Raw genomic sequence first — 17124 nt, 5'->3', positions numbered from 1 at the left:
ATGTATAAATTTCAAAACAATCGAAAAAACCTTCTCCTGTAAAATTTGTGTTTTGTCGCTTATGATAATTTGGCGCTAAGGGCTCGATATTATATAGAGTCGATCCTCACAAAAGTTGGTAAAAAGAGTAACTTCATATATATCAATTATAATTATAATAATTACACAGTCCAACAGCATTTTCGGAACAGAACAGCAACTGAAAGGGCATGTTGAGTAGATCATTTTTGTAGAATAAACTTATAGTCCTCTGAATTTTTTTTTTTGCAGAGGGTCAAAGTTTTAATTTTTTGATCGAAGGTAGCATTATACTAACTGAAAAAAATGTTGTAAGTTAATATCTGAGAGAATTCTGATTGTCAGAGTTATATTGTGGAATTTTATGGGGATAATTTTTGTGGAAGATCATAACCCCCTATCTCCTCTCTTTAGGGGTTAATTTGACCTCTTTTTTGAGAAAATCGAAAAAAGACATATCAAAAAGGACATTTAAGGATTAAAATATTCCACGAAATTTTTTGCCGTAAAATTTCATTGGGGGTCACCAAAGACACAAAAATTGTAAATAGATCCCTTTATGGTTAATTAGCAAAATTACACGCCATATCGGGTCTCACATTTTTTAAAAATATCTCCAAAAATCTAAGTATGATCCGAATGAGCTGAAATTTGGACATAGGTAGATCGTCTTTGAATATAATATATTATATACTTTACTTTGATACATACATATACTTTTTGGTTCTACGACTAATATTTCGATATGTTAAATCAAATATTATTTACGAATCTACTTCTACCTTCACACAACTATTATAAAACTAAAGAAATTATAATTTCTCAACTTCCTATTGCAACAGCTACCATTCCGTTTAAACATAATTACACTTGCCACAGAGTTTCCACTGACATAGATGTGAATAAATTATAATACAACAAATAAATATTTCTATTTTATTTTATTTAATAAACTGACAAACGGTAGCAAGCACATTACACTCTCATAATATTTTAATTTTTATACCCTTCAGCTTCGTGAGAAGGGTATATATAAGTTTGTCATTCCGTTTGTAATTTCTACATTTTTCATTTCCGACCCTATAAAGTATATATATTCTGGATCCTTATAGATAGCGGAGTCGATTAAGCCATGTCCGTCTGTCTGTCTGTCTGTCTGTCTGTCTGTCTGTCTGTCTGTCCGTCTGTCTGTCTGTCTGTCTGTCTGTCTGTCTGTCTGTCTGTTGAAATCAATTTTCTGAAGGCCCCAGATATCTCCGGGATCCAAATCTTCAACAATTCTGTCAGACATACTTTCGAGAATTTTGCTATTTAAAATCAGCAAAATCCGTCCATAAATAACGGAGATATGAGCAAAAATCCGAGACAACCTCTGAAAATTTCATCAAAAAACACAATGTATTGCATGCTTTGACAAAAAAACAACAAAACGTATGTTTGTATGTTTGTATGTGCAAGTTTTGTGTATTTTGTTTTTTTTTATGTTTTGTTTCTTTTGTCGTTGTTGTTGTTTTTTATACAACTAAACGTTTGTTTGGTTGTGTGTTGGTTTTTTTTACAAAAAAGCAACAAATCGTATGTTTGGATGTGCATGCGTTGCGTATTTTGTTTTTCTTTTGTGTTTTGTTTCTCTTGGCGTTGTTGTTTTTTATACAATTAAACGTATGTTTGGATGTGTGTTGGTTTCATTGGCTTGTGTATTTTGTTTTTTCTTTTGGTGTTTTGTTTCGTTTGGCGTTGTTGTTGTTTTTTGTGTTCTTGATAAATTTAGGATGCTGTACGCTGAAAGTGGGCAATGTACATACATATATACTAATTATAAAAAATAATAATGCATCCACAACAAAGGTGAAGGGTATATAAGATTCGGCATAGCCGAATATAGCACTTTTACTTGTTTTTATTATTATTATCATTATTATTATTATGATTGTTGCATTTATAATTGTCTTTATTAAAATGTATAATTTTCTAATTAGGCTTTGGCATGAATGAAGAGGTATGTTTTGTAGGTATGAGTGCTGCTCATTTCTCTATAAAGTTAGTGAATATTGGCTTTTCATTATTACATTCATATGACATATAGAAATATTTATGGAAATATGTACATTAGGAGGGCCCTTATTTTACACTGATGATTTTGTGATTTTGACGCGGAAGACAAAGATCGCCCAGGCCAGCCCAAATGTTTGAAGACCAAGAATTGGAGGCATTACATGAAGATTGTTGTCAAACTCAACAAGAACTTTCAGCTATTTCAAAACTTTTGCAAACAGCAGGATTCATCCAAAAGTAGGAAAATTGGGTAACATACGAATTGAATCTGTGAGACCTTGAAAGACGATTTTGTATGTCTGCTTGAACGCTATAAAAGAAAATCATTTTTGCACAGAATCATTATTTGCACTGAAAAATAGATTCATTACGATAACCCGATGCATAAGAGATCGTACGTCAAATATCCATGATGCTAAGGTATTTGGTGGGAACAAATGGGTCCTATTTATTATAAGCTGCGGAAATCTGACCATCAGATGGAGCCTGTATCGAACGCAAATGATTCGTATGAAGAAAGCGTTGCAACGCGTTTTTCGAAAAACGCCCAGAATATGCGACCAGACATGAAACTGTCATATTCCACTATGACATCGCTCGGACACATGTACCTATACCTGTTAAAAAGTATTTGTTTTTTTCTTGGACCAACTTTCAAAGGATGACCCCCACTCATGCAATGCATTGTGTTGGAACTAGGAAATTAGGTTGTTGGAGCGAGGATTGTTTGTGGAAATTCGATTTGAATTTTCATATATTGAAAGTGACAGGAAAGACTTCAGGAGGAAGCTTATTTCACATACGGACAGTACGACTAAAGAATTAAAGAGCCCTTGCCGAAGAACGTATGTTGTGTAAACAACTAAGGGTTTCAAGAACAAGTTCCCTAATTTCAGAGAGTATCGGGTGTACAGTGAATCATAACCCATATTGTGACGATGTTCCAGTGAGTCAATAGAGCTGTATACATTACTGTCACCGATATGCACCATAGACCTGTCCTTTACGTGGTCGAGTAACTCCAAAATAGACTTCGAAGCACCGGCAAAACACATAAGAGTTGTATTCCATTTTGGGTCGGATAGAAGTGGTGTAAACAGTATGGAGATCAGATGGAGTGCAGTTATTCCAAGGCTATTGCGAGCTTCTTTCGACACTTGAAAAATATGTTGCCCCAATCCCCGACAGGCTTGGTCTATAACAGAGTGAATATTAATGGCAAATGTGGCTGTCATCTGCAGAAATGTAGATAGGATTGGAAGCTAGACGTCGAACTTCGTTTAAAGAGATAAGAAATAGAGACTCGATATGAATCGAAGAATCGAGAAGTTACCAAAAGCAATAAGTTTTGATAAAAGCACACCATGCCACACTCCATCGAACGCCTTAGAAATATCTAGAGCTACCACTTTACTTTCGCCAAAACGGTGTGTGGAACGACACAATTTTTCAGATAGGAAGGCTAGCAAGTCACCAGTTGGACTCTAAATACTTAACAAAATGGTAGTTAACCATACCCTCCATAACTTTGGAAAGTGCAGAACAAATTGCAATTGGGCTATAATTTTCAGGGTTGTTAGCATCTCCCTTTTTAGGAATTGGCGTTACATTAGCAACCTTCCAACATACAGGAAATTTGCCGGAACGGTATAAAGCGCTGAAAAGGTTAGCTAATGGACGAGCTATCGTCGAAGAACACTGCTTCAAGACCAGTGCTGGTATACCATCAGGACCAGGAAACTTGTTTATGTTGAGATTCACTAAAACCCTTTTAACTGCGCGAAAGAATATATTCGGCTAAAAGAACTGCTAACATTTTAAGGCCAAGAACGAATCAAGCCAATTTCGGATACTATGTTCCAAAGTGAAGAGTATCCCAGAGAGATCGAAAGACTATCAGATATTAGATAGTCTTTCGAGATATAATCGCCTGGAAATGATTCTGTTACACCTACTATGATTAAAAACCTACCGAGTGTGACAATAATTGTGCTGTCTACAATATTTAATGCGATATTTAAACATGAAGTTTTTCCGACAAATTGGAAAACTTCTCAGATAATAATGATACCAATGCCAGGTAAGGACTTGACCGTACCATCCTCCTATAGACCAATAAGCTTGCTTCCTTGCTTATCGAAACTGTTCGAAAAAGTGTTCCAAAAGAAAATCATACCATTTTTAAATGAGAAAAATATAATCCCAGTTCATCAATTTGGTTTCCGGGAACGCCACGGAACAATCGTAAAAGTTAATCGTATAACCGGAGAGATAAGAAAATCCTTTGAATTAAAGAAATATTGTTCCGCTATATTTTTGGATGTCGCTCAAGCCTTCGACAAAGTATGGCACAAAGGCCTGGTATATAAAATAAAATGTCATAAACTATTGGAATCTTATCTATCCGTATAACCGTATATTTACAGTTAAGTACAATGATTACGTGACAAGAGAATATAGGATTGGAGCAGGAGTACCACAAGGAAGTGTTCTTGGACCTACCCCCTATTTGATTTACACCTCTGATTTGCCTACGAGCGATGAATTGACTATTTCTACATTTGCTGATGATACCGCAATTATTAGCTCGCATGAAAACCCATATATAGCATTTAGTATACTAGATGGCTACTTAAGATGTGTGGAAACATGGTTAAACAAATGGAGAATACGTGTAAATGAGTTAAAAAGCAAACATGTTACGTTGACACTAAGGAGGGGATGCTGTTCACCTGTCACACTTAACAATGTTAATATACCTCAGTCCGATTATGTTACATACCTAGAAGACTTACTTGGCGCCGTCATATAGAAACCAAGAGACTTCACATGAAGTTAAAAGCATCTAGCCTTCACTGGTTAATAAGTGACCAATCAAAGTTAAGCCTGGACTATAAAGTCACCCTGTATAAAATCATTTTAAAACCAATTTGGACATATGGAATCCAATTGTGGGGAACGGCCAGTAATTCCAGTATTGAGCTTATACAGAGGGCCCAGTCGAAAACTCTTAGGACCATGATGGGTGCACCATGGTACATAAGAAATGAAAACATCCACAGGGACTTGGAAGTGCCACTAGTGAAGGATGAGTTTAAGAAAGTCCGCGATAAATATATACTGAAACTGCAATCCCACCCAAATCCGCTTGCTCGGCCAAACCAGATCAAGGCTTTGTAGAGGAGATCTACCACCCCGCTAAGATGAGGCAGACTTGGGCACTACCAATTACATTTTGTAATTAATTACAGGACCAATTACCAATTACGTGTAATTCGTAATTGGCAATAACCAATTGCCAATTATAAGTAATTTGTAATTGACAAATGCCAATTACCAATTAAATGTAATTTGTAATTGGTGAATGCCAATTACCAATTACATATAATTGGTAGTTGGTTATTGCCAATTACTAATTACATGTAATTGGTATTTGGTTATTGTCAATTACAAATTACATGTAATGGGTAAACATTAATTGAAATAGAAAGTAATTGATAAAAAATGTGTAATGATTACTTTTAAAGTATTTATTACCAACAATGTAATTATTAAATAACTCGTACATTACACAATATACCAAAAATAAAAAAAAAAATAATGGAATCCAAACATATTATTACTAGGGGGCGGATTAATATGTAAATGCATGTTTTTTCTCGAACGTCCAAATAAAATGTAGACAATTATCTATTAGAATCGCACATTTTGCTGTAAAATGGCATTGATTTATTAGTGCATATTTTTGCATATTTTATTAATAATGAATATTTAGTTATATTTAATTTCAAAATGCATATTTATGTGCATATTATCCAAGTTTTTAATAAAAGCCGAAATTTTTGTCGTCAATGGGCAACATATTTGTCGAATTTGTTATAGAAATAACTCCAAATGTTGTCGACTAACTTCTTCATTTCTATGAACAATTGAAAATTATCATTTCAAAACATTTCGCTTCAAAAAAGTTTAGAGTTATGTTGTTTCATTACAATTGCAATTTCAATTTTTAAGAGATTTCGTTATCGAACGATTTTGTAACTTCACATAGATACAAAGTTTTACCGCAGTCATTTCCCAGCAGTTGTATGAGACTAGTAATTTTACCTATCATTTAGGGTGATAACTAGTTACATAACTAGCTACGTGACTAGTTATTTTAACACGTGAATATCCCAAGCAGAGGGTCAATTGATCCTTTGTATTACATAGAGACGAATGCAATACTTAGATTACTTAGATGCACTTAAGTGACAATTGTCTTTACGCTAGATTACATGGGATTCATAAAGTAACTAATTGATATATCTCTGCAATACAAATAGCACATACGTTTCAAATGACCCAAAATATATCAATTGGAGTCAATCAAGTCATCAAACATTTGTCTATAAGGGATAGATTTACTACTTTCTTAACTGCTGGGTTATTACTTTCAGCTCGATCAAAATATTGATGATTTTAAAATACAATTTTCTGAAAATAAGTGTATTCTATTAATTGAGGCTTTGCGATAAGGCAATAAATCTGAACAATTTCTGCCGTTTTCGATTTTTTTAAAACATACTAATTTGCTCAATTTGTTATTATAACTAAGAAACTACATAGCCGATTAAAACGCAATAAATAGCGGATTAAAGGTTATGTAACATTAAACGTTTCTAAGTTTATTTTTATAATATCGGAATAACCCTTTTTGAGTTATCATAAATTATGTGGAGAAACGTCTAAAAAAATTCACGATTTTATAAAAAAAACTTTTCCATAGAATTTAAAGTTTGGACCATAACTACTGGAACCACAATACATCAAAATTGTGTAGCGGTTTTAAAAGCCTCTAATTTTTTTTCGATTTTGTTGCCTGTGTTATTGTTAAATTTGAAAAAATATACAATTTATGAAAGCTTAATTCTTTGCCTTTAGGTACTAAAGTACTAGAATCTAACCTAAACAGTTTTTTTTCAAAATAACTAAAAATTTTGAGGGTATTTCAAAATCTTTTAAAACGGTTTTAGTATGTCCTAACCTAGGCCTACAACCCCAATTAGGCCGATTTTCATGTTCTGATAAAAAGTGTTATTTTGTAGCAGAGTGTTATTATTTAATGTTGTTTAGAAATTTAGAAAAAAATTTAAATGTAATTACCTTTTATGTAATTAGAATTACTTTTTTATCAATTACTTGCAATTACTTTACCAATTACCAATTATATGTAATTGGTAATTGCCATTTACCAATTACTAATTACAGTAATTGGTAATTGATAAAAGCCAATTACCAATTACTTGTAATTGTAATTGGTATTTGTTGGTTGCCAATTACAAAATGTAATTGGATTTGTAATAGGCAAATTTCAATTACTAATTGCTAGTAATTGGTAATTGGTATTTTTCAATTACCAATTACATGTAATGTAATTGGTAATTGAAAAGTAATTGGCAACGCCCAAGTCTGAGATGAGGTCCATGCATCAAGCAATGCTCTCTTTAGAGATCAATTAGTTTTAATTTTAGTTATAAGATTTAATCACTTATTGTTAGGCCTAATGATATAGGCAGATTCAATAAATAAATAAAAAAAGTTTAAAAAAAAACGTACGGTATGACACGTACGATATTAAATTATATTTATTATTAAATCATCCAAATATTATTTTTATTTAAATCTGACGGATTGTAAATGAAAAATATTTCGTTTAGTGTAAGAAATTGAAAGACAACATACATGTACCTCAAAATGAGTTCCGTTTTATGTCACGTACGATATACCCTTATTTCGCTATATATTTTGGACAACAATGTTTCGAAAGAGCTTCTTATTATTTTAAAATATAGTACCCTCTGAATGGAACATAAAGAACAAATTATTTTTCAGATACTCTTATTTTTATAAAATCTATTCCACTCTATAGGCGTACAAATGTCACGTACGATGATATAGAATTGCCCATATGTTGCCAGAAAGATGCTAACAATGGCCAATACTTTTAATAAATTTATATGGTACAAATATTTCAAAATAAAAGCTAAACATTTTAAAAATTTTGTCGAAACTTCAAATGAAATGTGTAAACTCCGATTTATCCGATTTTGCCCAAATTTTCAGCATATGATTTTCAGAAAATCCCCACGGGGCATCATAAGGGCCACCCTAATGTACATATACATACATTTAAATATAGATGTTTCACGTAGGTGGTGGAACTTATGTTGTTTGTTTTCGAGCATTATAATGAACAATATTAGTAAAATTATATTGTATGTTGGTATGTATGTTGCTTTATGTATGTGTTCATATGGGTCTGTAATTAATTAGTTCTTAATATGACAAATGAATTATTGGTTAGTTTCAATTAGTTGCTTGAGTGCCTGAGAAATTTCTCCCCAAATTATAATAAGCAGGTGTTTTCTCTACTTTAATGTTATGCTGATTTTAATTTTATTTTTCTGTTACTGGTAGTTACTGGTAAATATATTTAAAATGTTATGTTAGTTTCTAGGGATTCACTTGTGCGTTGTTACTCTAATGATAATTAATTATACATTTAATAAAACAATCAACTATGAACAACAGAAAACACCCTCCAATTGTGGCATGTTAACAAAAACTATAATTTGTATTAGGGGCAAAGTGAAATGTACATGATTGATACATATGGAAATGGAGTAGAAAATTAAATTGCTGTGAATTTGTATACATTTATTAGAATTTGAGATTTTAGGGAATTTTGGCTGAAAACACAGACCAACTATAACTGGTTGTAAGAGAAGATTCTGAGAATGATTTTGGTAGATATACTTATATTTTGCCCCTCCTGCTGATACATTTATAATTATGGCAAAACTAAAACTCACAAATTATTAAAATTATTTTAAAGCAACCGTATTTCCTCTTTAATTATCTTTTATTTTATGTAATTTAAATATTTTGTTTTTTATTTTTCTCAAATAAAAGTTAAGTATTGTCTGGCCATTCTACCGGCAAATAAAAAAAGTCCCAAAATATTTATAAAAATTATGAGGACAACAACAATAATAATAACAATAAAAGTACCCGAAACAACAATCCACTGGTTGCTTCACATTAAATTAATCTTTTTGTTGATTATTTTCAGTTGTGCTTTTTTTAAATTTTTTTTCCAACATTATTTTTGTTTAATGGTTCACAAACAGACAAAAAAACGTTTTAAACAAAAATAAAACATAAACTGACAGCAAAAACATTAAGTAAATTATGAAAATGAAATATAAATTAAATAATATAAATTATGCAAATTGTTATTAAAAGCGTAACGTTCGGCTACAGCAAAAAAAAAAACAAAAAAGTAATTATATTCATCACAAAACAAATTAAACAAAAACAACTACGTTAAAGAAAAATGAATTTCCGTTGTTAATTAAAATTAAAACCAGCCAGCAAGACAACGAACGAACGGCAAACAACAAATGAAAAGGGTTAATAAATTTACAGCCATAAATTCAAGTGAATTTTAATTTCAGTTATTAATTATATGTATATGGACTATTTACTACTTTCTCCTAATAAAATTTATGCCTAAACAAAGTTAAATTAAAAAAAGAAATATAAAAATAACCTCAATCTCCAAACTAAAGAGCAAATTCAATGAGTTTACTAGGAAATGAATTTCATAATACATATGTAAGTTCAATTTTTATATAAAATCATGAAATCGATTTTCAGTTTTCATAAAGCTAATGAAAACTGAAAATCGATTATTTAGAAAAACTATTTTTATGAAAAAATAAGTCATCATAGCTTTTCTCTATTCGACCATTATTTATGAAACTATGTTTTTAAGAATTTTCCACTAAAAAATAGATTTTGGATGAAAAATAAAAGTGATCACAGTTTATAGCCATTTTCTCCATCGAACTATTATTTTTTTTCAAATTGTTTACAAAAAAATTTTTCGCCATCATTGTTATTATTTTATTTTTTCACGAAAGAATTTATTTCTGATCAAAAATATTAGTGATATTATTGTCCTTTTTTATAATTAATTTTTATCAGGCGCGGATCCAGAGGGGGTGAAATAGGAAATTTCCCCCCCCCCCCCAAAACCGAAAAGTTTTCATATAAAAAAAGCAATAAAAAGAAAAATGTAGAACAAATTTTAATTTTTACTTTTTTTAATTTTTTTTAAAATTTATTTTAAGATTTTATGCGATTACTTTTAATAATTATCTATTCCCATTTTTAATTTTAAACAAATTTTAATACAAAAATGTTATATTTAAATTGACAAACCAATGTTAGCAAACTTTAATAGAAAACATATCGAGCAAAAAATAATCAGATGGCTTTTTAACGTCACCTGTAATAAATTCGCCTTTTTGTACCGTTTTTTGGTCAGAACTAAATGAAAGTAACTCTGATTTAGAATATATTAAAAGTGGCTCGCAAAATTTAGAAACTCAGCTCAATTTAACATTAAAAGAAGTTCAAAATCTATACAAAAGAACTAATATTGCAACAACGAGCGACTTAAAACAAGATTTTAATTATTTGGACAAATTTTCAAAAATATTGAATTAAATCTTTTATAGAATGCAATTTTAACAGTTAGTCCATGTTTCTTCTTCAATAAAAAATAATTTAAGGAAAAAAAATACAATTAACTATTATTATTATATAAAATATTGTTACGTTTTAACCTTTTCAAAACGTTTGGTTTATTTCCTTTAAATAAACCGGATACTTTTGATTGCAAATAAAACTAGTAACAACTCTTTATTTATTTAACAACAGAATTAAATAGTTACTCAGTGTTTTTTTTTATACACGTTTATAAATTCGCAGAAATAAATACACACTTTATAATGTACACGAATTCAATTGAAAAACACAGCACACTTTAAGACACTCAGTTGATGTTTATTTGAATAGCGTATCTGATAAAATTACTCACTACTGCAACCTCTGCCACTATTTATAACACTGCCATCTGCACTGTAAATTGTTCTTTAACTGTCAAAATTCGAATATTCTAGATCTTACTAATACATACGCCATCTGTGGTGTACTCTCTACAATGTTCTTTAACTGAATATTCGAATACAGCGTTGCCAACTTACGATCAAATCAACTGAAAGCTTTTATTTAATAATGCCCACAGATATGTTACAGTTTGCTATTACAGCACTGTTATTTGAAAGCATTATGCTACTTTTAAATCAGCCCTTAAAATGGTTATATTTGAATTCAAGCATAATTTCGTAACAATATCTATTAATGATTTTGAACGATTTTTTAATTTGTTTTAATAAAAAAAATAATTTGATACATGTACCTCAATTCTTAAATTGACAGATAAGTTATTCGAACCGGTTATTGATAGAAAAAATCGAAAACCGGTTTTTAAAAATTAAGCTTTTTCGAATTATTCGAAAACCGGTTTTTAGAATATGTCGAATATTTTACAACTCTACCCCCAAATACACGTTTCATACATCAATATCTCCGTGCAGCTCGGTTGCTGTTTAAAATCGAGAAAATCGGTCCACAAATGGCTGAGATATAAGGAAAAAACCAGGACAACCTCGATTTTTGACCTATATCTGGATTACTAAGTCATTAATATGGATACCTAATGAAATATTTTTTAAGCCGAATTTTTTTTTCACCAAATTAAAAAAAAATTTTAAAAAACAAAAAAAAAATGGAAATTTAAATTTAAAAAATTTAAAAAAAAACAATTCCAAACATTTTTTAAATTTAATTTTTTTTTTTTTAATTTCCATTTTTTTTTAAATTTTTTTTTAATATTTAATGAAAAAGGTCTTTATATGTAAGCGAATCTGGTAAGAACTTCAAAAATCAAAAAAATTCTCACTAATATTTTTTCATAACAAATTGTTAGAAAATTAAAAATCGCTTTTAAATACTAGTAGCAAAATAAGGGCCACCCTAGTGATCACTGATAATAGTCATTATTAGGTGGACCTGTTTTTTAGGTGGTTTTGTTTTTTGGACGAATAGTTACATTAGTGTTTCCATATCAAAAAAATGTAAGTATTAACCCTCGTATAATCAAGATTTTTACAAACCAAAACCATTTCATATTTTTTTATTAACATTACCTATCACAACATAATAATTATAATCTCTTGCTTTACAGTCTCTAAAATACGAATATAAAAACCATATAGTTATTCTCGTTTTATATAATTTTCAACTATTAGTGTCATTAAATAAGAATCTAAGCATTAATATTAAACTAATAAAAATATAAAATTTCCTTTTTCATCATCATTAAGCGACCAGAACTGTTTACAACAGCAATTATTTTTGTGTTTCTATTTTATTTTTATTTTTTGCTATTTACCTTTATTTTTATTTTTAATCGAGTGTTGCGATCACAATCTAAAAGAATGTAATAAAACACTTCTTTTTTGTTTTGCTGCTGATGCTGTTGTTTGTAGTTTTCCTCTAAGTTATAATAATGATTATTGCCAAGTTTTTATTGACATTTTTCTTATTTAACTGTTTAACCACACATTCTATTCCATAATACTCGTCGTACTCTAATACTTATACTGTAGTATTCGCGGTTTAAGTCTTGTAAAGTTTGTATGTGTGTCGCTGTGCTGGATGCTCTTGGTGTTTATTGTAAATAAATGTTCAAGTGCTATTAGATCTGTTAAGCGATAAGCTAAAATCTTAGATTTCTTCTAGCTAGATACTTTTTCTTTTCTCATACTTATTCCCATTAGTTTTCTTCTGTTTTTTCACGTTTCGTTTGTTCAACAACAAACATCATCAATTCATCGTTTTGCGATGGCTATTAATGTTCCTGGCAATTGATTGGGAGCTATATAAGAGTAGGGGTTCGGTGAGTCGATATATTCAATAATTGATTTTTAGTGAAGAAATGGTAAAAAAACTAAAACTGCCTGTAGTTTCTTAAATAACATCAAATCGAGAAAAGGACTAAAATCTGCGATCACTTCTATTTTTCAATAAAAATTTATTTTTTATTCAAAAATGTGTTACTTAAAAATGCGGAATGTTTTCAAATTTGTAGCTTCTATTTTTAAACATTAGGTTAGGTTATAAAGGCAGCCAGAATTAACCAGCTCACTTGGGTTCATGATTTGGTCCCATTGTGATATCCTAAGGATCATGCTCAGGTCCTCAAGAGGTCCTTCACATGTCAGAAATGGGCTCAGTACCGAACCAACGATTGAACTAGTCCATCTTCCCGACATACACAGTAGATAGAATTATAGCTATTCGAATTATTCGATTTTTCTCTTGTTCAAATAAAACGAATAATTCGAATAAGAGATTTTAACTTGTTCGAATAATTCGATCACATGTTTAAAATTAATCGAATTATTCGAATAATTTAATTTTTTTTAAAAAAGTAAAGAATGAAGTTTTGATGTCGGTTTTTTAAATTACGTTAAAGTTAACAATTCAAGTATTGATAATGTTAAAAAACATTCAAAAACAAAGTCCATCATTAAATTTTCAACAGAAATATTCTTATCAGATTAACTCCCGAACAATCTACAAAACAATTGACTAGCAAATCCATTAGTTTCCGTTTTGGAGCTATGCTTTAAAAAATTTGAGCTAGTTGGACATTATCCTGAATTCAAATACAATATTCTTTAATTCGGGTTTTAAATTGAGTAACTAATTCTTTAGTAAATTAATTATTCACTATTTCTAAATTATTTATAACAAATTGTATTATACATCAAGCTCTATCATGGTTGCCGAATCTATGCTTAATAAAGTGGTCTTGGGGAATTACACAATAAAGAGAATCTGTCCAAAGTTTGCTATCATTGTCAGTGAACGTGGCTAATTTGAAGTCAGGCATTGCATAATTGACGCATTTACAAATACGCAAAAAGTTTATTACCATGTTAGACAAAGATGTTAAAACGATGTTCAAAATCATGTATAAGACGAACTCCATGCTTTTCTTGCTACAAAACGTTAGTTTGCAATATTTGTGTTTATCATTCGATTTACTAAATATTTTGCAACACTTACGTACGCGGTTAATAACACACTTATATACATATATTTTACACATATTTTAAGATTATAAATGTCATCCTCAATATCACTTTCGACGACCGTTTCAAAATCACATTCTCCATCACATTCAACTTTAATCTAAATAAAAATTTTGATTATAAATTGCGATTCTTCTAATATTTCGCCAGCTAAATAATAAATATTTTATTCCATATCTTTTATTTTCATTGGTTTAGGACACAAACATTTTTAAAGATTTGTTTTTAGAATTGTAACTTCTTGCAGTAACATTTATATATTTATAGAAGGAGCTATCGGAACACTCATCTACAGTGATCGTAATTCCCTTTGTCTTTAATTATTTGTCGAATTTCAGAAACAATACAATTTTTGCGAATCATTATTACTTATTTAAATTTGAAATTATGAAAAATTTTAAGTAATTTAATAAATTTAAATATATATGAACATTTATTCGTTTTATTCGATTATTCTACATAAAATTGTTCGAATTATTCGTTATTCGAAAATGGCCATTTTTAAATTGTTCGAATAATTATTCGTAAGAAATTATTCGATTAATCGAACGATCATTATTCGAATGAATACCCTAATAGATACATTAGGCCGTGCAAAAAAGTACTACCTATTGTCGCAGTCCGAGTCTCCGATCAAAGACAGGACAAAGACAGAGGATGTTCAACCGTTTCCTTCTCGTCTTCATCATGGCAACTTCTACAGAAGTCGTTGTATGGAGTGTTCAGTCTCCTAGCATGCGCACCAATCAAGCAGTGAGCACTGATATCAGTGCTCGCAGCTTAGCCCCGTGAGCCTCGATATCGAGAAAATTTTTCAGTTTAGACCATCTGAGCTGAGCATACTCAAATAATATAAACTTTATGAGTGATTTACAGCAAAATAGCGGTAAACCGACCAGAAATCGATATAAACTTTAGGTTAGAATGTCTCGCCATCTCGTTAAGGGATACTCGGCATTCATGTATCAATCTGAATGTCGAGTAGACACCAGATAGGGATTTGATAGCAGGCTTACCAAATAACCTATAGTACATCATCCAATGAATTACACTCATAGATGATGTAGCCTGAAACACACTCCCTTCTGAAAATGGCGAATATAGAAGCCACCAACCACCCCAACCGCAGACTTTCAACCATCTGTATAGATGACAAACGTGTCCCTGGAAGAAGGTAACTCGCCCACCAACGATACAGAGAAGCGTCTGTCTGATAATTGAAACATTTGTACAATATAAATTTATTCAAATTATTGGAAATTGTTAGCTATGACCTTTTCCCATCTTTCTGGCAACATATGGATTCCGAAACCAGTGTAGCCAGATGTGGGGATTTGTCCCCAAACTGGGGATTTCAAGATTTTTTTGGGGACAGAATTTCGTGGGGAGGGATTTGGGGATTTTAACAAAATTTGGGGATTTACATGCATTTTTGGGGATTTTACATTTTTAGACATTCTTTATTTAAATTTTATAGTGCTTGTATCGGTAATTAAAAATGTTAATTACATTTCTTCAGAATTTGACGAAAATGACAAAAATTTTAGATATGCATTTCGAGACTTTTTTTGCTCCCAGGCCACAATTTACTTTGATAATCTAAAAATTAAAAAAAGGTTTCAAAAAATGTTCACAGATGTTAAATTGTTTTAAATTCTTGCTAAAAATACAAAGCTGAATCATTCTCTAAGAGCTATTTTTTGAATTCGTATTTAAATATTAATTATCTTTATGTTCTATTTCAATGAGTTTTTCAGTGCTCTTTTAAATGGTACTTAAATGGCCAACGTTAGTTATTTAAAATTTATTTAAGTTTCATAAACTCCAAAGCAAAAACTCCACTTCCGATGCGGTGTCTTCTTTGTCCATTTTCTTACCAATAATTTTATTTTTTAATAAACTTTAATTTTTTTATTGGGTAAAACGTACAAATTTTTGTTTTGGTTGAACACCTGTTTTATGCAAAATTATCGATAATTGTTTGACATTTAGTATTGCTACCATAATTCTATCATCATTTAAATAAGAAAAATTATATAGCACTGAAAAACTCGGCTGTGCCGAATCTTATATACCCTTCACCAAATTATACTTCAAAATAAAAATTTTAAATATTTTTAAGTAAACAAAATTAATTTTTATTTTTAAAAGTAGTTTTTTTAATTTTTTTCTTTATTCATTACAAAAAATTCAAATTATAAATTATGCCTCAGCGCCTTAAAGGCTTTTTAGAGGCAACATTTTTTAAATTTTTTTTTTTCAAATTGTTTTTTAAATTTAAATTTTTTTTTAATATTTAGTAAAAAAAAATTTGGTGAAAAAAAATCGGGTTAAAAAATATTTTTTCCGTTTTTGACCCTACAATGGGTCCAACATACTATGGTCATAGTAATCTAGATATAGGTCAAAAATAGAGGTTGTCCTGGTTTTTTCCTTATATCTGGACCGATTTTCTAGATTTTAAACAGCAACCGAGCCGGAAGAATTCCGGAGATATTGATGTATGAATCGGGTATGTAAGTTATTTGGGGGCTTCGGAAAGTTGATTTCTACAGATAGACAGTCAGACGGACATGGCTATAATCGAATACAGTATCCATCTTATATATCAATTGTATTGCAAATTAAGTTAAAGTTCTAAATTCGAATCTTAATTATGTACTAAAAGGTGAACTGAATTTACATTTTTTAAAAAAACATAATTTTTTGGGATAAAAAATTCAAACCCCTACATTTTAAAAATCGAATATTAAAAACTCTTGATTTCTCAAGGAGTCCTAAAAAATAATATCTTCTAAACAAGTTGTTCCAAAATCGATGAATCAACTTTTTGTAAAACGGACAATAGTAAAATTTTGTATTAACAATATAATATAAGTTTTTTTTTTTAATTTTGTTTTTTTAAAAATACATATAAACTTACGGGTACAAACTTGGGGATTTAAATTTTGAAATGGGGATTTTTTGGGGACATCGACTTTCAAATTGGGGACATGAA

This window comes from Calliphora vicina, chromosome 4, assembly GCF_958450345.1.
Source record: "Calliphora vicina chromosome 4, idCalVici1.1, whole genome shotgun sequence".
Classification (NCBI taxonomy): domain Eukaryota; kingdom Metazoa; phylum Arthropoda; class Insecta; order Diptera; family Calliphoridae; genus Calliphora; species Calliphora vicina.
Note: the sequence above shows the minus strand (reverse complement) of the source record.